Source organism: Podarcis liolepis (genome assembly GCF_965112155.1).
Source record: "Podarcis liolepis genome assembly, chromosome: 8".
NCBI lineage: Eukaryota > Metazoa > Chordata > Lepidosauria > Squamata > Lacertidae > Podarcis > Podarcis liolepis.
The window spans coordinates 12090103-12116049 of NC_139560.1; the positions used below are offsets into that span (position 1 = coordinate 12090103).

Consider the following 25947-nt stretch of genomic DNA (forward strand, 5'->3'; position numbering starts at 1 on the left):
TCCTAATATGCAGCTCCCAAGTGTTAAATGCTAAGACTTCGTTGCTAGTACAAAAAGCGTTGCTTTTCAGTAGCACCTTTAGCTTTTCCACCTGTGTGCACATGCCATGAGGTAAAGAATTGGGGGTGGATAGATCTGTGGTCACCTTCATTAGTCCTTTTATTTCCACTCTGTTTAACCCTCATTTTTAAAAGATTTCTGTGCAACTACAGCTGTTGCGCTTTAAGGTTGAGCAGCTGCCAGATTTGTGTACATATTGCCTTTATTGTACAAGCTGCCCAACTCTTAAACAGAGGTAGGCTACTTTGGTGGGAGAGGCCCAAGGGCCACAGAGTCCCTTCAGGAAGTCACAGAGAGCCACATCCCAAAGATAATGGGCAGGACTAAAGCAAAATATGGGGAGGGACACACACGAGTTCTCTCATGTATTTACATACTCATTCACTAATCCAATCATTTTCCATGGCAGGGTAGGGGTCCTGTACAGAAAAAGCTCACCTGTGAACATGCTATAGCTCTGGCATATCGGGCCTGCCCCTCAATTATCTAATCCTACCTCAGGTTCCCTTATTACATTTAAAGAATAGATGGTAACCTCGCCCCATTTGTTTCTTGGCTAGGTAAAGGTAAAGGGACCCTATTAGGTCCAGTCGTGACCGACTCTGGGGTTGCGCGCTCATCTCGCTCTATATGCTGAGGGAGCCGGCGTTTGTCCGCAGACAGCTTCCGGGTCATGTGGCTATCATGACTAAGCCGCTTCTGGCAAACCAGAGCAGCACACAGAAACGCCGTTTACCTTCCCACCGGAGCGGTACCTATTTATCTACTTGCACTTTGATGTGCTTTCGAACTGCTAGGTTGGCAGGAGCAGGGACCAAACAATGGGAGCTCACCCCATCGCAGGGATTCGAACTGCCGACCTTCTGATCGGCAAGTCCTAGGCTCTGTGGTTTAACCCACAGCGCCACCCGCATCCCAGTTTCTTGGCTAGGCGTACACCAAATGTCTGGATTTCTGGTACCTTTTATACCAAGCAGGGTTGCTATTTCGGGACGCATCCTTGGAAGTGTCTTTTAAAGTGAGCAGCTTAAAGCAGTGATGACAGGATAAACATTGCCTACTTTTCAGGTGCATTTTTGCATCTGCTTATTTTCGTAGGCTAAGGGTTTTGTTGATTTGCTACATCCTACATTTGGCCTGGAAATCATCCCAGACATTTTCTTAGGAAACATATAGCTATTAATCTTGCAGAATTGCAGTTTCATGTAGAATAATGTGTTTGCTGATGTTTTAAGCAAATGAAAGGCATCCTATATGCTTCCTCTTGAGTACCATTCAACCTCAATGATGTCAGAGAACCAAAGGAGCAGGCATTGCACCGAATTCTTAGATTCAGACAACAAAAATAGCAGATATTAAGTGCTTTGTTACACAGATTGCAATTTTTCAAAGAAAAGTTTTACAGGACTCTGGTTTTTAGTTTGCACTGTTTGTTCACTGCCTTATGTCCTCATGGGCTAGATTTTCAGTAAAGCAAGGGAAACCATAGCATTTTCACTAAAACCACCGGGTTGCAGCATGGACAGGAATCTCTGTGATGACTGCTCTCCATGTGCCAAGAGCTTGTAAACACACAAAGCCATTTTTAACTGCTCCTATGGTTTGCACACTCACAGCTCCTTGACTGTGCAATTCTACACTTGGCAGGGGGTTGGACTCGATGGCCCTTGTGGTCTCTTCCAACTCTATGATTCTATGATTCTATGAGTTGGATTTGTGCGCATGCGCAACCCACCACCACTTCTGGATCTCATACATCTTGGATCTCAAACCTTTAGGGTCCCTGCTCTGCTTCTCTCCTGCCTCCCTCAGGTTCTCTAGCCTACAACCTTGTCGAGAATGAAGCTCTCTTCCTGGTCTATCCATTGGCTCTGTTACACCATGCCACTGCTACCATGTTGCAGCCAGGATCTTGCTCAAAAAGACGTGGGCGTCCTGCATGCATGACCTGCTGCATTTGACTGTAAGGAACGTCTGCCTTGTTGACCAACACAATGAAATCCCTTCTTCAGAATTGGGTACTGGCTGTACTCTTTCATGGGAGACCGCAGCCTCAGATTCTCCAGCAACGCTTGAAAGCCACAGACCTACTATGATGTACCAGCAAGTTTCAAGGACACAAAGGTGGGTGTAGCTTCCCTTTTTGGGCTTCCAATGTCCATCAGTCCCAGCCCTCATGGCCAATGGAGGTGGTCTAGTCCAGCAACATCTGGAAGACTGCAGGATAACCAATCCTGCATTAAGAACCAGTCATCTTAATAAAATCTTGCTCCCTGCCTTTCTCCTTCTAAAAAAGATTTGTGTACCCACCAACCTTGGGCAGCAATAATGAAGTATGTTCCAACAGAAGAGTTAAAGTTACAAGTTTGTAACACGCACAGGCTAAGGAGATCCTTTGCTGTCTTGCTTCCTTGAGGAGGAGACAATAATAATTATTATTTATACCCTGCCCATCTGGCTGAGTGTTAAAAACAATACAGCATTAAATATTAAAAACTTCCCTAAACAGGGCTGCCTTCAGATGTCTTTTAAAGATAGGATAGCTGCTTATTTCCTTCACATCTGAAGGGAGGGCGTTCCACAGGGCGGGCGCCACTACCGAGAAGGCCCTCTGCCTGGTTCCCTGTAACTTAGCTTCTCGCAGGTAGGGAACCGCCAGAAGGCCCTCGGCGCTGGACCTCAGTGTCCAGGCTGGATAATGGGGGTGGAGACGCTCCTTCAGGTATACAGGATCGAGGCCGTTTAGGGCTTTAGAGGTCAGCACCAACACTTTGAAATGTGCTCGGAAACGTACTGGGAGCCAGTGTAGGTCTTTCAAGACCGGTGTTATGTGGTCCTGGCGGCCACTCCCAGTCACCAGTCTAGCTGCCACATTCTGGATTAATTGCAGTTTCCAGGTCACCTTCAAAGGTAGCCCCACGTAGAGCGCGTTGCAGTAGTCCAAGGGGGAGATAACTAGAGCATGCACCACTCTGGCGAGACAGTCTGCAGGCAGGTAAGGTCCCAGCCTGTGTACCAGATGGAGCTGGTAAACAGCTGCCCTGGACACAGAATTAACCTGCGCCTCCATGGACAGCTGTGAGTCCAAAATGACTCCCAGGCTGCGCACCTGGGCCCACTAGGCTGCCTCACCTAGACACCACCTAATATGTCCTGCCTTATCTAGTTGCTCAACTTATATCCCTCCCTCCCCTCTCAAAGGAGCCCAGCGGGGTCTTAAACCCATTAAGCCTATTCACAGCAGAGGAAGCTATCTAGTCACCAGTTGTGAAGTAAGATTCAGCTGCAGCTTTTGCAAGTTAGCCACAACCCTTGACATCATTGCGCTTCCATCTTACGTGACTCTCAATGGCAAGCAACCCTTGCAAAGGAAGTGCCGTTTCTCAGTTCTGCTTCCTCACTACACCCTGTCAGATGGAAAACAAGTCAGTGCTACGACTTGCTAGGGGTTATATCCCATTTGTGTGTGTGTTTTCACTCAGTCTAGGGTTTCCCAAACCTGAGTTTCAAGCTGCTTTTGGACTACAACTCCCATCACCCTTAGCTAGAAGGATGATGGGAATTGTAGTCCAAAAACTGCTGGAAACCCAAGCTTGACTTCATCAGAGCTACTCAGGCTTTAACTGCTCCATGTCAAGTAGAAATTGGTTAAGATTGTATTGGCCCGGGGCGGGGGGGAGGGATGATGATAAGAAAAAGCTTCACGTGGTGTCTTTCAACTTTTGACAGCTGTGAAAGGCATCCTAAGCTGTAGGAAAGGGCAGCTCTATCCTGCTCGTCTTCAAGGCAGCAAGATCCTGGCCCATAGCCAGTGCCAGATTTATGTATAAGCTAAACAAGCTATAACTTTGGGCCCCACTCTCTTGGGTCCCCATAAAAAAATAAAGAAAAAAAATGATGTACATTTCCAAAATATAAGATTAAAAAACTAATAAAATAAACCTACATACAACAACAGTGTTTTGTGTTGTGTAGGCTCCTATGATGTAAGTAATGGGCCCCGCCTGCTAGCCTGCTCCCTAAAATATCACTGGTTTGCTCATTTCTATATACAGTGGTATCTCAGGTTAAGTACTTAATTCGTTCCGGAGGTCTGTTCTTAAACTGTAACTGTTCTTAACCTGAAGCACCACTTTAGCCAATGGGGCCTCCCGCTGCTGCCTGCCGCCGGAACACAATTTCTGTTCTCATCCTGAAGCAAAGTTCTTAACCCGAAGCACTATTTCTGGGTTAGTGGAGTCTGTATCCTGAAGTGTCTGTAACCTGAAGCATATGTAACCCGAGGTACCACTGTACAGGGTGCCTACATTCTGTATGTGCAAATTTGGTCTATAAGTTACCATATAGCATATATTCAACACAAAAAACAGTGACAATTTGTTGTTGACAAAGGACAGCTGGACATATAAAGGGCCCCATTACCTTCAGTAGCTTAGGGCCTCATCAAACCTAAATCTGGCCCTGCCCATGGCTATGGACCTCAGTATGACGCCACACACCCTTTGAAACTCCCTCCTGTTACATATCAGACAGGTGGCATCTCTGCTAGTCTTCTCCACACAGAGCATCCTGAGAAGCTGCCTTATACCAAGTCAGTCCGTTGGCCCACCTAGCTCATTGGCCCTCCAGATGTTGCTCAACTACAACTCCTCTCAGTGGCTCTCCAAGGTACTTGGATTTGTCTGGGCCTGGGATCAAGCTGTAGGCTGGGCTTCTGTCTCTGACCTGCCAGCAATTGCTATATAAACGGAGCCTAAGTCAAACGATGGTTGTCCAGTATTGCAGTCAAGCAACTTTGGGTAAAGGGACCCCTGACCATTAGGTCCAGTCGCGGACGACTCTGGGGTTGTGGCGCTCATCTTGTTTTATTGGCCGAGGGAGCCGGTGTACAGCTTCCGGGTCATGTGGCCAGCATGACTAAGCTGCTTCTGGCGAACCAGAGCAGCGCACGGAAACGCCATTTACCTTCCCGCCAGAGCGGTACCTATTTATCTACTTGCACTGGCATGCTTTCGAACTGCTAGGTTAGCAGGAGCTGGGACCGAGCAATGGGAGCTCATCCCATTGCGGGGATTCAAACCGCCAACCTTCTGATCAGCAAGCCCTAGGCTCTGTGGTTTAACCCACAGCGCCACCTGCATCCCCAAGCAACTTTAGACTTAGGTCTAAATTACCCCAAATGCTAATGTACATTATTTCACATCAAAATGTGACAAGGTAGTCCTGGTAAGCTGTGGGGAGATGCCTGCACACTCTGCTGAGTGGAGCCCTGGACTTCTCCCTTCTCTGGCAGCAGCAAGGGACCTGAATCACCTTCTTAAGTCAAAGATGCTCATCCTGGGCACTTTTATTCTGGAGACAAAGCACCATTCTTGACATCTGTCTGTCTCGAGGGACAATGGAGTGCACCTGTGGGGGTGAAGTCAAACCGCTGCATTGGAAGGGACCTCCACAGGGCCAAGCCTGAGCAGGGTGTGTGGACATCCTGGGCCACACAGTTGACAACACCCCCCCCCCATCTCAGCCTCGCTGATGTGCACTAATAATGGAACGATATGTGGACAGCCTAGTGCATGGGTAGGCAAACTAAGGCCTGGGGGCCGGATCCCACCCAATCACCTTCGAAATCCGGCCCGCGGACGGTCCGGGAATATGCGTGTTTTTACATGAGTAGAATAATAATAATAATAATAATAATAATAATAATAATAATAATAATAATAATTTATTTATTTATACCCTGCCCATCTGGCTGGGCTTCCCCAGCCACTCTGGGCAGCTTCCAACAAAATATTAAAATACAGTAATCCATCAAACATTAAAAGCTTTCCTAAACAGGGCTGCCTTCAGATGTCTTCTAAAAGTCTGGTGGTTGTTTTTCTCTTTGACATCTGGTGGGAGGGCGTTCCACAGGGCGGGTGCCACTACCGAGAAGGCCCTCTGCCTGGCTCCCTGTAACTTGGCTTCTCGCAGCGAGGGAACCGCCAGAAGGCCCTCGGTGCTGGACCTCAGTGTCCGGGTAGAACGATGGGGGTGGAGACGCTCCTTCAGGGGTGTGTGCTTTTATTTAAAATGCATCTCTGGGTTATTGGTGGGGCATAGGAATTCATTCCTTTTCCCCCTTCAAAATATAGTCTGGCCCCCCACAAGGTCTGAGGGACAGTGGACCTGCCCCCTGCTGAAAAAGTTTGCTGGCCCCTGGCCTAGTGTAAATCTACCCCCAATTCACTGCTATTGCGTCAGTGTCTGAAAGTTGGTGGGCATGACTACCTCTGGTGGAAAGGAATCCCATAGCTTAGATATCAAATCTTGTAGGGGCCTCTAGGTGCTTCTCCTCCAGAAAGCGGCCAGGTTCAAAGCATAGGTGTCTGTAGACACCTGGCAAATGTTGCAAGTTTTTCTGGGTGTGTGGTTTGGGAGCTGCACGGTCAGGAGAAAAACAATGCTGTCCAGGGTTGTAAAGACTGCGGAGAGAATAATTGGGCGCACTCTTCCCACCTTGGATCAAATCTATGCTTCCAGGTGCCATAAGAAAGATGCAGAGATAGAGCAGGAAATGATCTCTTTCATCTTCTGCCTTCTGGAAGAAGGTACAGGGTTATAAAGACTAGGACTAGCCCCCTGAGAAAGAGTTTCTATCCAAATGTGATTTTGGTTTTAAACGCAGTGTAAGGAGTCTCTATAGGAGTATATTGTATTTAATTATGGGGTATCCGAGTTTCCAGGGGGCTAACCAGGTTGGGATAACTGGGATAGCAGGCTTGTTGGTTTTTGAATGTCTGATGTAGATTTTTTCTATTTCGTTGTTCTGTATGGGACAATGACAATAAAGATTATCATATCGTATTGTATCCTATAATTTCTCAGATGAAAATAGGGACATTCTATTCTACATCAGGAAGCTGCTCCTGCATTTGGTCTCGCTGCACACACATATGTCAAATACACATATACGTCAGTCACGTTGAGCCAATTGCAACCTTTCCACAGAAAAAATGTGCAAGGAAAGGGATCCTGTAGCTTCCACAGGTAAATGGAACAAAATAAAATTACAGCTGTAAGCTCCACTTACAATAAAGGAATAAACCCTCCTTAGAAATGGCTAGCTGCTGAAGTATTTAAAGAATTTAAAGAGGATTTGTGACCTTTTCCTTTAGAATTATAAGGGCTTCCTTTATTTGCTGCAGGTATTTTATTTTCAGTATAAATACACACACACACACACACACACACACACACACACACAACTTTTAATTGTTCTCCGAGAAAAATGGAAAACCGGACATTTCGGGGGTCAAATCAGAAACCGGGATGGCTTCTGTAACTCAGGTCTTTCCCTGGGATATCGGGATGCTCGGAGCGCATGAGGGGCTGTCAATGGCCACTACTAGCCATGACGGCTTATGTTTATGTTCACAGTTGTTGGCTTCTGAAAACCAGCTCCTGGAAACATCAGGAGGGGGAGAGGAGAGCTCTTGTGGTCGAATCCTGCTCGGAGGTTTCCCACAGGTATCTGGATGGCCCCTGTGAGTACGGGATGCCCCTGGCCTGATCCTGCAGGGCTGTTTTTACGCAGATCCTCCCTCCTTTTCCAAACGCGTGGCACAAAGCTAGGGAAAGCTTTGCTCGCGCTCTGCCGACTGTGTGTCCAAAATCAACCTTTACTCCCAGGTAGATGCTTTCAGGATCGGGGCACGGATCGAGCATCTCGGAGGTAAACAGGGCTCCCTCCTCCTCCTCCCTGACGGGTCCCTTCCTTTTATAGCTATCTTTTTTGTCTCCCGCACGCAGCTTGCCGCCTCCTCTTCCTTGCAAACCTGTAGCAGTGACGTTGAGACTGACCAACCCGGAAGCTCCGTTGCCTTTTGCAAAAGAGGCTGCAGAAATCTGGTTCCTTCTCCTGGCCGCCACCCGTTGCAATTCGGCAGATCGCTTTTGCACCCACCCCGCTCCCTCGGATCCGCGCGCGGCGGAAACGGTGAGTGTGACCTGGTTATTCATATTATTATTATTCTTGCATTATCATTTATTTGGCATTGCATTGCGTTGATTTGCAACACCGTCGCGCCTTCCCATCGCTTGATCGCCCCTCTCCCCGTCTTTTAAGTCATTCAAACCGGTTTCAGCGCAAAGCAAAGGCGGTCGAGCATCACTGTGGGGAAGGGATCGAGGGATCGGGTGGGGAGCAGCGGAGCGTTGCGGCTTCCAGGCTGCCTTATTTATAAGGGGGAAGCAAAATGGGGAATGGGGGAGCCGCCTCTTCCAGTGAATGGGGGGTGACAAAGCAACGCAGCTCCCCCCCCCCCATTGGCAAGGCCTTTCTCAGGCCCCGATCCCCACGCTGATGTGCGGTCGTCGGGGCCCGATCCTCCGCGTGCGGATTCCTCGGCAGGAAGTGTCGCTCAGTGGGTGCTCTTTACTCCCGCGGAAGCCTGCGTGGGGTAGTGGCCTCGATCCTTGGCGTTGTGTGAAGGGGGTGGAAACTGCATGCATGCTTTTGTGCGGCCCGATCCTCTGCCTGGTGACTCCGGGAGGATGCATTTATGGAAGCGAGCGCAGGGTTGCAGCCTCGCTCCTTGCGTACGTGCGACCCGATCCTCCGCGGTGTGGCTCAATGGGGGGTTGACACCCTGGGTGCAACTCCTGACAGCGTAGATCTACTCGGAAGTAAGCCCTGTTGACTTCAGTGGGGCTTACTTCCAGGTAAGGGGGGTTCGGATTGCATCCTTCCTTGCCTTGCAGGGTGCAGAATTCGATCGGTTTGCATAGGTAGCCTTTTCTTGATCACCTCCTAGCAGGGGCAGAATAGAGGAAGAGCAAAATATTATGGCTGTTTCTTCTTCTTCCTCTTTTGACGCTGGTGGAGGCGGGGAGAGGGAAGTTGAGCTCGGTGTTGGAGCATCTGCTTGGCTGCTAGAAGGCCCCCAGATGCGGTCCTTGGTATCTCCAGGTGAGGCTCCTACCTGAAACTCTGGAGAGCTGCTGCCAACCCGTGTAGACAAGATTGAGCTGGATGGATCAAGGGCCTGCTCAGTATTGTAGGGGGACGATAGCTAAATGGCAGGGCATCTGCACTGCATGCAGAAGGACCAGGGTTCAATTCAAGGCATCCTCAGGTGAGCCTCTTACCTGAAACTCTGGAGAGCTGCTGCCAACCCGTGTAGACAATATTGAGCTGGATGGATCAATGGCCTGCTCAGTATTGTAGGGGGACGATAGCTAAATGGCAAGGCATCTGCACTGCATGCAGAAGGACCAGGGTTCAAGGCATCTCCAGGTGAGGCTCCTACCTGAAACTCTGGAGAGCTGCTGCCAACCCGTGTAAGCAATATTGAACTGGATGGATCAATGGCCTGCTCAATATTGTAGGGGGACGATAGCTAAATGGCAGGGCACCTGCACTGCATGCAGAAGGACCAGGGTTCAATCCAAGGTATCTCCAGAAGGGGAACTCTGTGGAGAGCCACTGCCAGCCTGTGTAGGCAATACTGGGGTACATGAACCTAGTGATCTGACTCTGTATAAGATAACCCCCTTAGGCCAGTTTCAGATATGGCTCAGAAGATGCGAACTGTCCCAGATTTGTAGGAGGATGTAACTGCAGCTGCTTTTTCCGTCCCTTTGTGGTGTATTGGTTAGAGCGTTGGGCTAGGACCCAGGAGAGGAGGGTTCGAATCCCCACTCAGCCACGAAGCTCGCTGGGCGGCCTTGGGCGACTCACCATCTCTCTGTCAAACCGACCTCACAAGGTTGTTGTGAGGATGGAAATGGAGAGGAGAACTGTGTATAGCACCTTAAGCTCCTTCAAAGATAAAGGCAATTAAGTAAATTATTCAATGCATTCATCCTGGGATCTTGATTTTAGAAGACATCTGAAGGCAGCTCTGTACAGTATAGGGAAAAAGTAGCTGTTTTACTACAAAGGAATTTCAGAAATAGACTGGAAAGAGAAGCTGCTGAATTGCAACTCATTACCAAACTTAAAACCATGGAGAGACCTGGTCTGAACAAAGACATTGGATTCTTATCTCATTATACATGACTAAGCCATTTTTCACCTTCTCACCCCTTGCCTTTTCCTATAAGACCTATTGCAGTCGTTAAGAGTCGTCAACAGGCTCATCTCAGCTATCTGCCAATCACCCATTCCCACCACCCTTCTGAATAATACCCCTCCCCACCTTCTCACTATATAGAAGGATCTGGCAACTTCTGTTTCAGTGTATCTGAAGAAGTGTGCATGCACACGAAAGCTCATACCAAGAACTAACTTAGTTGGTCTTTAAGGTGCTACTGGAATGATTTTTTTTAATTTTCAGTATAGGGAAGTTTTTAATGTTTAATTTTGTTTTTGTATATGCTGGAAACTGCCCAGAGTGGCTAGGGCAACCCAGTCAGATGGGCGGAGGCTAATAATAATAATAATAATAATAATAATAATAATAATAGAAAAGGGAAATAATTTATTTGAATTATTATGAGTTTGTATTGAACTGCACTAACTGCTCATTTAAATATTTGGCATTATGGTTTGATTACATTAATGGAAATGTTTGAGTTCCTAAATGCAAATGGCTTTGTTGTTACAGTGGTACCTTCGTTCTCAAAAGTATCTACAACACAGTCTTATTTATTTTATAGTACAGTGGTACCTCGGGTTAAATACTTAATTCATTCCAGAAGTCCGTACTTAACCTGAAACTGTTCTTAACCTGAAGCACCACTTTTGCTAATGGGGCCCCCTCCTGCTGCTGCGCCGCCAGAGCACGATTTCTGTTCTCATCCTGAAGCAAAGTTCTTAACCTGAAGCACTATTTCTGGGTTAGCGGAGTCTTTAACCTGAAGCGTATGTAACCTGAAGCGTATGTAACCCGAGGTACCACTGTACAGTGTATTGATTATTGCTTTCATTTTATGGATCCATGGCCTCGTTAGATTGTAAAATTCATGTTAGATTGCTGTTTTAGGGGTTGCTTTTAAAAGTCTGGAACGGATTAATCCATTTTGCATTACTTTCTATGGGAAACGCTTTGGTTTTGGAACAGGTTTGAGAACCAAGGTACCACTGTATAGTCAGCTGCTCAGTGTGGAGCTCACTTTTGTCGGGAAAGCGCCATACAAAGATTAGATCCATTCTTTTAATGGGACTTTAGACCCCACACAGTTATCCCTACAATCACTGAATTGCAGAGTTCGAAGGGACCACCAGGGTTATCAAGCCTAACCCCCTGCAATCTTTCCCAACACGGGGCTCGAACTCTCAACCCTGAGATTAAGAATCTCATGCTCTCCTAGTAGCTGGCATTGCTCAGGAACTCCCAAGGAGCCAAAAGTTCCGAGCGCTTTTGAAATCTGCCGTGAAAACTGTTGGAAGCTTGGAAAATGGGCACCACAGTTCAAGAAGGACACTGACAAACTGGAACGTGTCCAGAGGAGGGCAACCAAAATGGTCAAAGGCCTGGAAACGATGCCTTATGAGGAACAGCTAAGGGAGCTGGGCATGTTTAGCCTGGAGAAGAAGAGGTTAAGGGGTGATATGATAGCCATGTTCAAATATATAAAAGGATGTCATATAGAGGAGGGAGAAAGGTTGTTTTCTGCTGCTCCAGAGAAGCGGACACGGAGCAATGGATCCAAACTACAAGAAAGAAGATTCCACCTAAACATTAGGAAGAACTTCCTGACAGTAAGAGCTGTTCGACAGTGGAATTTGCTGCCAAGGAGTGTGGTGGAGTCTCCTTTTTTGGAGGTCTTTAAGGAGAGGCTTGACAACCATATGTCAGGAGTGCTCTGATGGTGTTTCCTGCTTGGCAGGGGGTTGGACTCGATGGCCCTTGTGGTCTCTTCCAACTCTATGATTCTATGATTCTATGAAAATGGTACCCAAAAAGAGACTGAGACCTGCTCCTCGATTTCACCTGAACAATCTCTTAAGTGCTGTTCGTATGTACAGTGAACAAACTTTCCAAAGCACAAAGCAGTTTATGCGTACAGTGGTACCTTGGTATTCAAATGCCTTGGTTCTCAAACACCGAAAACCCGGAAGTAAGTGTTCCGGTTTCCAAATGTTTTTTGGAAGCTGAATGTCCGCTGTGGCTGTCGGCTATTGTTTCCGGGGCACCTGCACCAATCGGAAGCTGCGCTTTGGTTTTCGAACATTTCGGAAGTCAAACAGACTTCCGGAACGGATTAAGTTTGGCGCTTTTGTTTTTGCTATTTATTTTGCATTTTTGTTTTTGAGGCTTTTTCGGTTCATTTGTTTTTGGGACTGTGTGGAACCCAGTTCAGCTACTGATTGATTGATTGATTGATTAATTGAATGATTGATTGTGTGACTGTGGCAATGGATCAGAGGCCGCCCCACCCAAACAATAACTATCATAAGTGCAAATAAGAAAAAATAATAATTTTAATCATCTACAATACTGTCTTATTTATTTTACAGTACAGTACATTGATTATTGCTTTCATTTTAGTGGTCTCGTTAGATAGTAAAATTCATGTTAAATTGCCATTTTAGGTGTTGTTTTTAAAAGTCTGGAACGGATTAATCCGTTTTGCATTACTTTCCATGGGAAAGCGCGCCTTGGTTTTGGAACGCTTTGGTATTGGAATGGACTTCCGGAAAAGATTAAGTTTGAAAACCAAGGTACCACTGTACTGGATGTTGTAGGGCTTTCAATGTGTGTGTGTCTAAAGGAGGAAAGCAACCATCACAAATGGTTGTAGTTTGTGGTGTAGTAGCTTGGGTGTAGTTTTCTGATGGTTTTGAATCACACGGTTTTCGTTATGGTTATGTCCCTTTACCTTTACTTCTCAAAAATTAGAGGTTTTTAAGCAGAAGTTGGATGGCCATCAGTCATGGATGCTTTTGTGTTTGTGAGGCTGACATGTTTGCAATAGTTGAACAGCCTTGGCCAGAAATTCCACAGGCCCTTTGCACTTCCTTCCTGCCGTAAAGACATGATGAGTGTCCCTGGAAAACAACAACTGGGGAACGCAAATCAGCATTTCCACGTTGCAAGGCAAACGGAACTTCAAAGTTGTTGTGAGATCCACTAGGGATGGCATCTAACTTGAGTTCTGATTTAGAATACAAACACACCCGAAATGGGTTCAGGACTAAGAAGTGCTGAGCACATGGGAGTTAAGCCACTGGGGAGACAGAACTGGCCAGCCACCACCCATCCCCCTAAATGGATATGATTCAGACTGCAGAAAACTATTACAGCACAGAATGTGCCCACAGTAGCATGGCTCCAGCATGACTGAAGGAAGTGATGGAGCCTTGGGATGGGCACTGGAAAGGAGATCTGGTTGAGATCTTGCCTAGGGACCATGGAAAGTGAACTGCTTTGCCTTGAAACACTTTGGGTGTGACCCACTTCAGCTGGGATCTGATGCCTAACTCTTGGAAAAACTGAGGCTTCTTTAGCATTGGGGATCCCACCCCCGGTTGTCAGAAATGGGCAAAAATGGGGTGAAATTAGCCACCCCTTCTGGGAAGCCTGCCAAATGTCAGACAAGTAGGTTCAGGGGCTTCTGTGCTTGGTGCCTGTAAAACTTGCTTCTTCTTCCTTGTTGTTGTTTAGTTGTGTCTGACTCTTTGTGACCCCATGGACCAGAGCACGCCAGGCACTCCTGTCTTCCACTGCCTCCCGCAGTTTGGTCAAACTCATGCTGGTAGCTTCGAGAACACTGTCCAACCATCTCTTCCTCTGTCGTCCCCTTCTCCTTGTGCCCTCCATCTTTCCCAACATCAGGGTCTTTTCCAGGGAATCTTCTCTTCTCATGAGCTGGCCAAAGTATTGGAGCCTCAGCTTCAGGATCTGTCCTTCCAGTGAGCACTCAGGGCTGATTTCCTTCAGAATGGATAGGTCTGATCTTCTTGCAGTCCATGAGACTCTCAAGAGTCTCCCCCAGCACCAGAATTCAAAAGCATCAATTCTTCAGCAATCAGCCTTCTTTATGGTCCCGCTCTCACTTCCATACATCACTACTGGGAAACTTTTCTCATTTCTTTGCAGAAGTGGATGAAATTTGCAGGCAACCACTTTTGCCTTTTCGTTGATAGTCAATAGGGCCAAATGAAGAGTTAGATTTCCCGGGGTGAGATGAGGCTTTGGGTCTGAGTTGAAGCAGGATGAGCCTAATGGGATGAACTGAGATCTGTGCTGCATTTTAATTTTGATGTGACAGTTTATAGCCAAGTCACTAGTCCTCATCCTCCCTTCACGTCCAGTGTGATATGAGAATAACAGTGTGGTCCAGTTTGAAGGGAACATCAAATAACGTGGGGGGGGGGGACACATCCAAATGTGTCCATCCATTTGCACAACAGGACTTTCCCCTTTTCCCATCCCCTTGCATGCCTCCACTCCTGAGCAGATTTGGGAAACTTCAGGAAGTGAGGGGAAATCCTAGTCTTGCAATGTTGGGTTTTTATGCAAACTTTAGAAAGTGCTTTTCAAATTTAAAAGCCCCATAGAAACCAGGAGCGCTAGCTAACAGTTCTTCCTCTTTTTATAGGTGGAAGCCCGAAAATAATTATGTGGCTGCCCTGGGGATTTTAATCTAAATCTGCCGGGTCTTCCATAATAGCTGGTTATGTGCTACACTATTCATGATACACAACACCCCAGGTTATATCAGCTACTAAACTGTGTTAAGCTGTGTGGAGTTGTTTCACAGTGGCTCTAGGGTTGCAGCCCAAACACTGATCCTCCTCTCTCTTTTTAATGTGTTTCTGGTTGTAATTATCCATGTGTTAGCATCCACCACATGCTAGGCTACTTATCGTAGGTTGAGCTGGTTAGATTTCATTTGGACAAAAGCAGATTATCGCCTTATGTCACAGCAGATGCTGGGCTCCAAGACTTTCCAGTCTTCCCTGTTTGCATTTCCAGATTCCTACATCTGTTGCCGAGATCCAACAGCTTCGGTTCTTTGTTAAACATGGGTCAGGCTGGCTTGTAAGTGGACATGGACTTGGGCTTTAGAGCAGGGTTAGAAACTCAGATATGTAAGCTAATCGCCAAAGGAACACCCTAACCCTCATGGAATCCTAGAGTTGGAAGGGACCCAAGGGTCATCTAGCAATATAACCTGCATTGCAGTCGCCACAACGGGAATACAGTCATACCTCGGGTTAAAGTCACTTCAGGTTGAGCGTTTTCAGGTTGCGCTCCGCGGCCACACGGAAGTAACGGAACGGGTTACTTCTGGGTTTCGCCGCTTGCGCAGATGCTCAGAATGATGTCACACGCAGAAGCGGCAAATCGCGATGTGGGAGCCATGTGTGAAAACAGTAAAGATCTAAGGATCCCCAGGTATTCATCTTCCACAACTTTGATGCTCGGCCTTTTTGGTAACCTGTCTTTAGGTTCCCATGTTGCTGCATCAAAATAGTCTCCCCATCAGACTGAAACTCTTGAGAAGCCTCTCATGGCTTTTGCACCAACCATTTTCAAGGTGGTCAACACCATTGCAGTAAGTTCCCATTGTGGTGTGGTGTGTAGCATAGCAAGAATTCAGCTTCATTTCCCCTCTCTTGGGTGTAGTTTTCTGATGGTTGTGTCATAAAACCAGAAGTGGAATATTGACAGTTTGGACATCAGTTATTCCTTCCTCTTGGGCCTTTCCACTTTATCCTTACAACAGCCCTGTGGTGTAGGGCAGTGTTAAAAATTACCCATGTGCCAGGCACATTTTGCAACTGGCGCAGGTCCATCAGATGTAAAGGAAACAAACAACTATCTGACTTTTAGAAGACACCTGGAGGCATGTCTAGGGAAGTTTTTAAATGTTTGATGTTTTATTGTGTTTTTCATATTCTGTTGGGAGCCACCCAGAGTGGCTGGGGAAACCCAGCCAGATGGGCGGGGTATAAACAACAACAACAACAACAACAACAACAACAACAACAACAACAACAACAACATGAGATCTCTGGATGCCAGATGGCAACTGGAGAAAGCAAAATGTCCCTTAGAGAATGATCTGCAATACTTTCCTTGAAGCTTGACTTTGTTTTATTCTGGATGCTTTTATCTGATGTTTTAATGTGTTGCCAACCGCTTTGAGGGTTGTTCTTTAAAATATAAATCGGCACAGAAATGAAATTAATAATAATGACAACAGCAGCAAGCTTCAGCGAGGAAAAAATGGCGACAATTGTGGCGACAATAAACTAGGTTTAAAGTGCCATTTGGCGATTATATTATATCAATCAAGATCCTTTATTAGACATAGCAAACAACACATTATCAAACAGACACCGTATACAAACTGTGCAAAATATGAACTCAACATAACAAGGTTTGTCCCAGTCATATCTTTGACTCCAGAGAAAATCAGTTTGGATTATATCTGAGTTTCTAACACTGGACTGTAAGGTCAGCCGGTGAGTTTCACGGCCAAGTGAGCTAGGTTATGAGCTTTGAGAATTTAAAGGAGAAAAGTCTAGGGACACATATATATTGACCCATTCCGACATTCAGAGTGGTACCTATTTATCTACTTGCACTTTGATGTGCTTTCGAACTGCTAGGTTGGCAGGAGCAGGGACCGAGCAATGGGAGCTCACCCGTTGCAGGGATTCGAACCACCGACCTTCTAACTGGCAAGTCCTTGTTGTTGTTTAGTCGTTTAGTCGTGTCCGACTCTTCGTGACCCCATGGACCAGAGCACGCCAGGCACTCCTGTCTTTCACTGCCTCCCACAGGTTGGTCAAACTCATGCTGGTAGCTTCGAGAACACTGTCCAACCATCTCGTCCTCTGTCGTCCCCTTCTCCTTGTGCCCTCCATCTTTCCCAACATCAGGGTCTTTTCCAGGGAGTCTTCTCTTCTCATGAGGTGGCCAAAGTATTGGAGCCTCAGCTTCAGGATCTGTCCTTCCAGTGAGCACTCAGGGCTGATTTCCTTCAGAATGGAGAGGTTTGATCTTCTTGCAGTCCATGGGACTCTCAAGTGTCTCCTCCAGCACCATAATTCAAAAGCATCAATTCTTTGGCGATCAGCCTTCTTTATGGTCCAACTCTCACTTCCATACATCACTACTGGGAAAACCATGCCTTTAACTATACGGACCTTTCTTGGCAAAGGTCCTTTGTCCTAGGCCTGGCTAATTTCAAACACTGCCTAGGAGGCAATGGAAGCTGTGCTGGTGCCGGCGGATAGCAGGTGTTGGCAACCCCTGTGCTAAAGAGCAGGAGCCATTGGGGAATAGGCAAGCCCGAGTTCCGAGTTTCTGACGCAACAGGTGCAATGTTCATGCAGTTAGGTACTTGTGCGAATGTAAACCAGGTAAATATAGCAGCAGCATTGCATTTTCCCACCCCATGCAAATAGCTGCAGAGGGGGGGGGGCACCTGGATCAAGACTCTGGCAGCACTGGCAGAGGAAGAGGAGTGTGGGGGGAGTGCACTGCCCTAGCAGTGCGATCCCAGCAGAGTGCCATAGCAGCGGCCACCTCCCCCATGCTGAGTGCCCCGCCCCCCAGGACGCACACCAGCCCCACCCCCGCCTGCTCTCCGCCCCCCCAGTGCCGGAGCATGAAACTTCACCACTGTCTTGCACATCTGAAGTAATAATAATAATAATAATAATAATAATAATAATAATAATAATAAATTATTATTTATACCCCGCCCATCTGGCTGGGTTTCCCCAGCCACTCTGGGTGGCTTCCAAGAAAACACTAAAATACAATAACCTGTTAAACATTAAAAGCTTCCCTAAACAGGGCTGCCTTCAGATGTCTTCTAAAAGTTTGGTAGTTATTTTTCTTTGACATTTGGTGGGAGGGCGTTCCACAGGGCGGGTGCCACCACCAAGAAGGCCCTCTGCCTGGTTCCCTGTAGCTTGGCTTCTCGCAGCGAGAAAACAGCCAGAAGGCCCTCGGCGCTGGACCTCAGTGTCTGGGCAGAACGATGGAGGTGGAGACGCTCCTTCAGGTATACAGGACCAAGGCCATTTAGGGCTTTAAAGTTCAGCACCAACACTTTGAATTGTGCTCGGAAACATACTGAGAGCCAGTGTAGGTCTTTCAAGACCGGGGTTATATGGTTTTGGCGGCCACTCCCAGTCACCAGTCACCTACCCTTCTACGTAGAGCTTCTTATCTGGATTTGCAGTGCGTGTGCTACGGCTGCTATTTTCTTAAAAAGGAATACAGCCATTAGCATTTGCATGAGTAATGTTGCTTCTCTGGCTAGGAGTAAAGGGCAGGAACTTGTGGGCTGCGGATTGTTCTAGGCTTGGGCTTTTGGTAGACCTGCCATTCTTTTAAGGTCTGAACCTGTCAAGCGTTGGGTGCCCTGGAAGTCTTCTGGGTTCCTCCAGTCAATCGGAGATGGCAATCCGTTTTGCTTTCCAGCAAGGCAACAGATTAGCATGTTGCTCTTGAGCCAAGTGAAGCTAAAAGAGGGTTATTCATGCAGAGATGAATGTCTAGAGCATCCAAATGGCAGCAATACAGAGACACTGGCAGAAACAGAAGCCACTGGGGGGGCAGGAAAAGCGAAAATAAAACCCCGATTGCTTCGTGTGGGAGGTGAAGAGGGGAGGTCACAGTCTGGATGGCGAGACCCTGCGGGTGACACATTCCCCCCAGCCTAGTCCTGAAGGATTGTGCAGCAAAACCACTCATATATTTACTAAGGTAATGTTGCCTTAAGTCTGGGCAAAAGGCCTGTGAATAAAATAAATGATATGGCCATTATGCTTTGTAATGTAGTACAGCTGGGAGCTGCGTTCGAATTAAACGCTGCTGAGCCGTGAATTTCACTGAGGGACCTTGGGCCAACATCTCTTCGCTTATCCTTCCTCGCAGGGATGTTGTGAGGACAGATGGAGGGGCTTTGTGAAGGACGGAGGGGGCACCTGTGTGATTAATTCTACGAACTTGCTTTTTCCTTCAAACTGTTATTTACCGAGAAGAACCCTTTTTCCTGAATGCACAGGAAGCTGTCGCCTGCGGAGTCAGGTCTTTAGCCCATCTAGCTCAGTAATGTCCACACGGACCGGTAGTGACTTTCCGGGGTTTGGGGCAAGGGTGTTTCTAAGCCCTACCGAGCAATGCCAGGGATGGAACTGTGGACCTTTGCTTTAGCATGCAACACAGCCCTTCCCCAAAGCACAGCTTACACCGAAGGAGGAGGAAACAGGAAAGTAGTGCAGACAAAACAACTCTGCCAAGGTCAAAATGAGCTCACATCTAGCTGGGCATCTCTCGGGTTTTTCTTGATAACTGTGGTGCCAAAGAACTGAGAACAGCAAAGGGGTCCAGTGCTGAAGTCAGATTTACTCCAAAGGGCCCTTCAATGTACAGTGGTGCCCCGCAAGACGAATGCCTCGCAAGACGGAAAACTCGCTAGACGAAAGGGTTTTCCGTTTTGGAGGTGCTTCGCAAAACGAATTTCCTATGGGCTTGCTTCGCAAGACGACAATGTCTTGCGAGTTCCTGCTGGTTTTTTTCCACCCCCCCTTTTTCTAAGCCGCTAAGCCGCTTATCAGCTGATCCGATCAGCAGATAAGCCGCTAAAAGCCGCTAATAGCGCTAATCCTCTAATCCTTCAATGGGCTTGCTTCGCAAGACGAAAAAACCGCTAGACGAAGAGAATCACAGAACGGATTCTTTTCGTCTTGCGAGGCACCACTGTAACTCTTTCCTCCTGTGGTTTCCAGAAGCAAACTGCCTTGTGGGAGAAGAAAAGGCTAACTCTACACAAATTTGGAGTGGAGACGGTTGGATGGCGCCTTGTATGCCTCCTTCCTGCAACTCCTGCAGCCAAGCTGGTGCCAAACGTCTTGCTCTGCTTCCCTTTGGACCACATCAATGAGGCCGAGAGGGGGGTCTTGTTGTCTGGGCAGCCCAGGACCTCCAGGCACACTGCCCAGGCTTGCGCCCCAGAGGCTTGCTGACTTCACCCCAGGAGGCACACTCCATTGTCGCTCGAGACAGATGGATGCCAACAAAATTGGAACATATCCACCGGGTTTCGTAGCCATTCATAGCCTGGTCCTCCTTGAATCTGCCCAGTCTTCTTTTAAAGCCGTCCAAGGTGGCGCCGCTGCATCTTGTGGGATTAAATCCCATAGTTTTATTTGGAAGTGCTTCCTTTTCTCTGGCTTGTATCTCCTACTACAGTCACAAAAGGTAAAGGGACCCCTGACCATTAGGTCCAGTTGTGGCTGACTCTGAGGTTGTGGCGCTCATCCCTCTTTATTGGCCGAGGGAGCCAGCGTACAGCTTCCGGGTCATGTGGCCAGCATGACTAAGCCACTTCTGGCGACCAGAGCAGCGCACAGAAACGCTGTTTACCTTACCGCTGGAGCAGTACCTATTCATCTACTTGCACTCTGACGTGTTTTCGAACTGCTAGGTTGGCAGGGGCAGGGACCGAGCAACGGGAACTCACCCTGTCGCGGGGATTCGAACCGCCAACCTTCTAATCGGCAAGTCCTAGGTTCTGTGGTTTAACCCACAGTGCCACCCGCGTCCCTATACTACAGTCATACCTCGGGTTAAATATGCTTCGGGATGAATATTTTCGGGTTGCGCTCCGTGGCAACCCAGAAGTTGGTTGCGGGTTGCGTTCGCTTCAGGATGTGAACAGGGCTCCAGAACGGATCTCATTCGCATCCAGAGGTACCATGTATTCTTCTTCATTGGATAACCTCAGGTTGTACTATTATCCGAGATAGAAAAATGTCCATCTTACCATTTTTTAAAAAAACAAACCCAACAAACAAGCAAGCAAGCAAGCAAACAAACAAACAAACAAGAAAGTCACCCAAATTTTCCTTTTAAGGGACTTGATCCAGCCTTGATCGTTTTGGTTGCCCACTTTTGAGATATATACTACAACCCTCGTTGTCCCAGACCATTGCGCATGCTGACCGGGGCGGAGGCTGATGAGAGTTGGAGCCCAATGACACCTGGAGGGCCACAGGTCACCCACACCTGGTTTAGAAATGTCAAGCTCAGCTCTTCGGATTGTGCCACGCCACTGGTAAGCTGCACAGTCTGGTTTCCGGACGCCGTTGGATGGGTTTCATCATCGTGACCTAGTTGTAGCTTCTGCAAACTGGCTGTACACGGAGAGTAAGGGCTGAGGGGACCAAGGCTTGGCCTTGAGGGCATCTTGCAAGTTCATGGCTGGGGTGAAATTTGAAGGGGGGGGGGGAGGGATTCCATGCCCCTGCAGTTAGCATCTCTGCTGCACCAGCTCTCTCATTAAGTGCAGAAAAGCTCCAGAAGGCAGCCCAAGCCCCAATGGGACTACTTTCCTAATGCCATATATGTCGGAGACAAGAGCGAACTTACAGAGATCAAAGAGACTGACTAATCAAACCTTGGAGGTATCCAAAAATAAAATGAAACGAAATAATGCTGAGCCTGTCAGCTGCTTCTGCATAGTAGGTTTCCTTCCTTTCTTTCTAGAACAGGTGTGTTTCCTCACTTTTAAGTTCTTGCAATCATAAAGCTCAATTTTCCTCTCTGTCTCTCCCTTTTATAACAAACAGTAATGTTTATAACAATTGGGATGCGGGTGGCGCTGTGGGTTAAACCTCAGCGCCTAGGACTTGCCGATCGCATGGTCGGCCGGTTCGAATCCCCGCGGCAGGGTGCGCTCCCGTCGTTCAGTCCCAGCGCCTGCCAACCTAGCAGTTTGAAAGCACCCCCGGGTGCAAGTAGATAAATAGGGACCGCTTACCAGCGGGAAGGTAAACGGCATTCTGTGTGCTGCGCTGGCTCGCCAGATGCAGCTTGTCACGCTGGCCACGTGACCCGGAAGTGTCTGCGGGCAACGCTGGCCCCCGGCCTATAGAGTGAGATGAGCGCACAACCCTAGAGTCTGGCAAGACTGGCCCGTACGGGCAGGGGTACCTTTACCTTTACCTAATGTTTATAACAGTCAACAAGTTTCCTCTGTTCCCTTTTACTTAGGCATTGGGGATGATGGGAGGGTCCCCATTAACCACTGTCCAGGCACAACAATATGCCAGATTTGCAATTGCTCTGTAATAATAATAATTTATTATTTATACCCCGCCCATCTGGCTGAGTTTCCCCAGCCACTCTGGGCGGCTCCCAATCGAGTGTTAAAAACAATACAGCATTGAATATTAAAAACTTCCCTAAACAGGGCTGCCTTCAGATGTCTTTTGAAGATAAGGTAGCTGCTTATTTCCTTCACATCTGAAGGGAGGACGTTCCACAGGGCGGGTGCCACTACCGAGAAGGCCCTCTGCCTGGTTCCCTGTAACCTCACTTCTCGCAATGAGGGAACTGCCAGAAGGCCCTCGGCACTGGACCTCAGTGTCTGGGCTGAACGATGGGGGTGGAGACGCTCCTTCAGGTAGAGCATCGAGGCCGTTTAGGGCTTTAAAGGTCAGCACCAACACTTTGAATTGTGCTCGGAAATGTACTGGGAGCCAGTGCAGATCTCTCAGGACCAGTGTTACGTGGTTCCGGCGGCTCTGTAGAAAATATGGATCAGCCTCCCATATACTCACACATAATATCTCCTTATGCCGTGTTTATTTTTGCGGTGCTCCTGGTTGCTGTTCCTTAAGCCAGTGGTACGAAGCCTGTGGCCCTCCAGATATTATTGGACTACAGTTCTCATCATTCCTGGTCGTTTGACATGCTGTTTGGGGCTGATGGGAATTGGAATCTAACATTTGGAGGCTCGCTAGGTCCCTGCCTGTGCCTTTTAACTGCTTTTCAGTTGGAGGGTGGGTTACAGTGATATATTGCAATTGGTGCCTGGGCCTCCTCTCTCTCTGACCCCGTTTCCAAGTACCGTTGGTGAATTCAGGTCGGAAATATCAAATATGCAGTTTGAGCTGGGGGAATCTTTCTGATCGAAAATTGTAGAACTACAAGCTTTCTTGGTGCTGCACCCAGAGAAATCTCCCCGTCTGAAGATAATGAGGTTGCTGGGTCAGTGAAACTATTATCGCCTGCCATTGGTGCGATACTGTACCAGCCATTTGGGATTTGCAAGTTATTAACTGAAGGAGATACAAACCTAGACAGCATCTTAAAAAGCAGAGACATCACCTTGCCAACAAAGGTCCATATAGTTAAAGCTATGGTTTTCCCAGTAGTGGAAGTGAGAGCTGGACCATAAAGAAGGCTGATCGCCGAAGAATTGATGCTTTTGAATTATGGTGCTAGAGGAGACTCTTGAGAGTCCCATGGACTGCAAGAAGATCAAACCTATCCATTCTGAAGGAAATCAGCCCTGAGTGCTCACTGGAAGGACAGATCATGAAGCTGAGACTCCAATACTTTGGCCACCTCATGAGAAGAGAAGACTCCCTGGAAAAGACGCTGATGTTGGGAAAGATTGAGGGCACAAGGAGAAGGGGACAACAGAGGATGAGATGGTTGGACAGTGTTCTCGAAGATACCAGCATGAGATTGACCAAACTGCGGGAGGCAGTGGAAGACAGGAGTGCCTGGAGTGCTCTGGTCCATGGGGTCACAAAGAGTCGGACACGACTAAACGACTAAACAAACTGCAGGAGGTGCTTGAGATGCCAGCGGAGGGTTGCCACAGTTTGACTCCTCCGTGACAGAGCTCCTGTGCTGTTATCAGTAGCAGGGCAGGTGGAAATTAAACAGGTGAAGCAATGCTCAGCCTGGCGTTGAAGACATCACCTGTTTGATTTTCCGCCAAGCTCACCTGTCAAAGAAACAGCAGGGATGTGGCAATCCTAAATCAGCCAATGATGCCCTGATTTATTATGTATTCTTGAGATTTATTATTCACCAAAAAGTCCAATAACATCCAGAGAGCCACCCTATCCTTGGGCTAAAACCAGAGGCTGCTTAATACTGTACCCAACATGCAGATGTGTGGAATAGAGCCCTGGTGCCATTTGATTAAATGAAAAGCTGTTTGAGAGAGGAGAAGGCTGTTTTAAGTTTTGCCAACTGGGCAAGCCTGTGGCTACTACTGGCACAAATAGCTGTTCAGTTGTGCAGCTGGTGCTCTGAGCAACTGCTTGTGCCTGGATTCAGACAACCAAAGACCCCTCTAACCTGGAGTTGGTCCTAGGGAAGGGATTTAGCTTTTGCCCATCTCTTCCCCCCCCCGGCTTCTATGTTTGGGGATTCCACCACTCCAAAGCATTAGCCCCAGTTCACCTCGTCAGTGAGGACTAGCCCCTTGAAAGACCTACACTGGCTCCCAGTACGTTTCCGAGCACAATTCAAAGTGTTGGTGTTGACCTTTAAAGCCCTAAACGGCCTCGGTCCAGCATACCTGAAGGAGCCTTTCAACCCCCATCGTTCTACCCGGACACTGAGGTCCAGTGCTTGGGCCTTCTGGCGGTTCCCTTGCTGCGAGAAGCCAAGTTACAGGGAACCAGGCAGAGGGCCTTCTCGGTAGTGGCGCCCTCCCTGTGGAACGCCCTCCCACCAGATGCCAAAGAGAACAAGAACTACCAGACTTTTAGAAGACATCTGAAGGCAATCCTGTTTAGGGAAGCTTTTAATGTTTGATGCATTGCTGTATTATAATACTTTGTTGGAAGTCGCCCAGAGTGGCTGGGGAAGCCCAGCCAGATGGGCGGAGTATAAATAATAAATTATTATTATTTGTTGGGGTTAGTCTTGTGTCTCGCAGGTGGCAAAAGGCGCAATAAATCTTTAAGTGGATGGACAGCTGCTCAGAAGAAGTTTAGCTGGGGAAGTTGTTTTGTTTTTCCACGTTACCTCCTTTTCCAAAACTAAACCAATCATCGCTAGCATGGAACATGCCATGAATGAGGCTCGTGGCTGGAAGATGCTGTGCCAGCTTTTGCCATGTGCTCTCTGCACAGGCACAGGAACACACGTGCGTGCTCTCCAAACTGTTTGGAAAGAGGGAAAATTGAAGCTATAAATGCAAGATATAGATACAAAGATTTACCCACAGGCACAGTTTTAATTCTATTAATGTTTCAACGGGTTTTTTAAAATGATTTTTCTTTGGGGGGGGTATTTTAGCTGTTCTTTAGGCAGTGCATAAATAAATACGAAATATTATTAATTTTAACCATATCGTTCAAGTCTTCTCCGTTTTAATCAGGTGTTGGGTGTTTGTGTGTGTGGAAAGCCTCACGCGATTCCCTCCCGAAATCATCCCGAGATTGAAGCGCTTTTAAGAGAAAACGGATTAGAGGGACTAATCCCGCCCGCCCGCCGGCACCGAGAAACATAAAGATCACCTGCGGGCGCGTTTCTTTTTTATGTTTTAGGTTGCCGCGCCGAGCGAGCATGCGCACTAGCGTCGGCCGCCGCCGGCGACCCGTTGCTGCCGCCGCCTCCACAGCGAGCCCGCCCTGCCTAGCCCGGTACATCCGGGTCACTGCGCGGAGTGGGCGGGGGGGGGGGCGCGCACGCGCGTGACGCACGCCCGGCGGCGGTTGTCGTCTCCTCAGCCGCCTCCTCAGCCTGGTCCCTGCGGGCGCTGCCGCTGCCGCCGCCGCCCCACATCGGTCCCTCCCCTCAGCTTCGGGGGAGGGGGGCAGCGCGGTGAGTATTATCCGTTAAACCTGCGGAGGGGGGAGGAAAGTGGGGGGGGAAGACCCTTCCCTCACAGCCGCCCCCCCCGCCGCGCGCGCAACCAACCGCCACCCCCCCCTCAGTGTGTGAGCTGCGCTCGCTCCTGATTGGCTCGCTTCTCAGGGAACGCTGCGTCCCGCCCCCTCGGCACATGGGCTGGCCCCGCCCACCTTCCCTCCCTGCGCCGATCGCGCGCCTCTTCCTCTGTCTCCATGGAAACCGCCTCCTCGCCTCTCTCCCGCCCTCTCGCTTTCCACGTGGGTCTGTTTCGGATTTTTTTCCCCCGCCTCGTGGCTCCGCTCCTCTTCCTTCCCCCCCCCCC

General features: G+C 48.2%; 1 protein-coding gene across 2 annotated transcripts in view; it reads left to right on the top strand.

Annotated features, from left to right (window-relative positions):
• Positions 1–7891: 7891 nt before the first annotated feature.
• The window catches only part of CYRIB (CYFIP related Rac1 interactor B), a 67590-nt gene continuing 49534 nt past the window's right edge, over positions 7892–25947 (top strand). The window contains exon 1 of one of the 2 annotated variants that reach the window (XM_083516981.1): positions 7892–8038. The gene's annotated coding sequence lies outside the window, so the exon portion shown is untranslated. Of the gene's footprint in view, positions 8039–25323; positions 25596–25947 lie in introns of those variants that run through there. The other variant, XM_083516980.1, reaches the window with a different exon arrangement.